The sequence below is a fragment of the Zerene cesonia genome, unplaced genomic scaffold, assembly GCF_012273895.1.
Source record: "Zerene cesonia ecotype Mississippi unplaced genomic scaffold, Zerene_cesonia_1.1 Zces_u006, whole genome shotgun sequence".
In the NCBI taxonomy this organism is placed as follows: domain Eukaryota; kingdom Metazoa; phylum Arthropoda; class Insecta; order Lepidoptera; family Pieridae; genus Zerene; species Zerene cesonia.
This window is the reverse complement of record NW_024045136.1, coordinates 1605713-1607808: the sequence shown is the minus strand read 5'-3', so window position 1 is coordinate 1607808 and position 2096 is coordinate 1605713.

Here is a 2096-nt window from a genome sequence, read left to right as displayed (position 1 = left end):
GTTCCTTCTGACCTCGTACGACGTGTCTTAAAACAATAGTATATAGCAACATTTTTATTTCAAAATGCTGGATGGAGGTCGGGACAAATTTTCCTGGTTCTGTCTGAATTCACGCCCGCGATTTCGGTAAAATTTTACGGTAAAGTGTGTCTGTGAATGTTGCTGTGCACACCTGGGAAATTTTCTATCCTACTCTTGTTGTCTGCTATCGGTTTGAATTCGGCCAAATATGCAGAGATGTGACTTATCTTAGATAAAAGTATCTAAAAATACAAGATGCAAGATACTTAAAAAAAAGTATTTCAGATACCAGATACAAATAGTTTTCTAAAAAAGTATCTGAAATACTAGATACAAAATACGTATCTTTCAAATACTTTTTAGGGATAAAATACTTTTGTAAGAAAAAACATTTAATTAAACTGCCAAGTTTATTTATTCAATAAAACAATTTTCAATAATATAATGTGGTAGTGTGTGAAAGGTATGTTAAATTGAAACTTTAATTTGTTTTAATCTTTATATTTTAGTTGGGATTTTAGTAAAAGTAATTCCTTTTATTGCCCTATTGCCGCTCATCTTCCTTCTATGAGGCCTCATGATCATGCCCCCAAAAGAAAAGAGTCGCTCCACAGGGGCAGGGCTGGGCAAACAGGCGTTATATTTTCGGAATATTTTTTTTTATCGTAGGATAAGCATTTAAGCTCTTAAAATTTGCATCTGTATTGTTCAGGTACTGGAGTGTCTCTAAATCACTGGTGCTCCTTGTGTTTTCGCCACTGGCAATAGAGGAATCAGAGTCCTCTAGAAACATATAATATGATTCATCTTTTGACTTTTTTTTTTATATCACCTTCAATGTTGTTTAATGCTTCTGATTTTTTGTTTTTCAGAACGATTAATCTTTCTAGTTTCAGACAGGACCAGTTCTTTTATATAGGATGGTAGCGTCTACCATTGTTTCATTTTTCACAGATTTTGCATGAAGGGTTTTTCTCAAATTTGGATTTAATGTCAGGCATATTTTTCTTGATTTTGGCAAAATTCTTTTTGTTCATTGCATACTCTTGTTTGCCAATTTCATTGCATAAGCTTGCAGTGGATGTTACTAGTGCTTTATCAATTTTGTCCATGACATAATCCGGTAAACCTATCGCAATGAGATTTGTCAGTGTTTGAGTGTCAATATGTTTGTTTACTTCCAATAAAAGGCGTTCTTTTTTAGTGGCATATTCTAGCAAGGAGCCTGTTTGGTATCTAAATGTATATGCATATTTTACCTGAGACCATCCCTTATTACCATAAGTTTCACAAAAATTGTTTTTCTATACACTTAATTTTGCCTTAATGGTGAATTTTATTATCATACTTGTGTACCAATCTAAGCACTGTTTCTCAAGAAGGTGTTTTAAAATTTCAATTTTCCTGGCATCCTGTATTATTTCAAACCTTTCACATTCAGCTTCAAACTCGCTTATCCATTGATTCACATTTGATATTCTTCGCGAAAACTTGTCTAACACAAACTTTTCAGCTGTTTTTATTAGATTTTTATGCTTAGATTCGGTGCTGTTGTTGCTATTATTATTAGAGGGTTTTGTTTCCACTGCAATTTCATCTAGATATTGATTACCGAACTGTACGTTTTCGCCTGCATCATATCATAGTGTCGAAATCGTGCGAGCACCCGGACGTGCCGGAGACGAAGCACGCGATACGCGTCACCGAGTACTGGAGTCACATGGTCGTGAAGAGCCTCAACGGTGTGGATAAGGTTAGGTCTACGATATGGGTGTACCTAAGTAGTAAAAAAAAGAAATCGCTTTCTCTGTCCCTGTGTACCTATGAATGCTTAAATCTTTGAACTACGTAACCTGATTTTGATGGGCTGGGGGGAGGGGCAGGAAATTCTTTATTGGTATTGGTAGGTAGCGATCTCTACCAGGCAAACCTTAAAGTAACAGGAAAAAATAATATATAAAATAGTGGGTGAGCAAAAATAAGGCATTTAAGATTTTTTTAATAGATAGATTGATTCAAGAGGATGGTTTTTATGTAGTACCTGGATGACCGAGCTTTGCTCGGTTTTTTTTTTT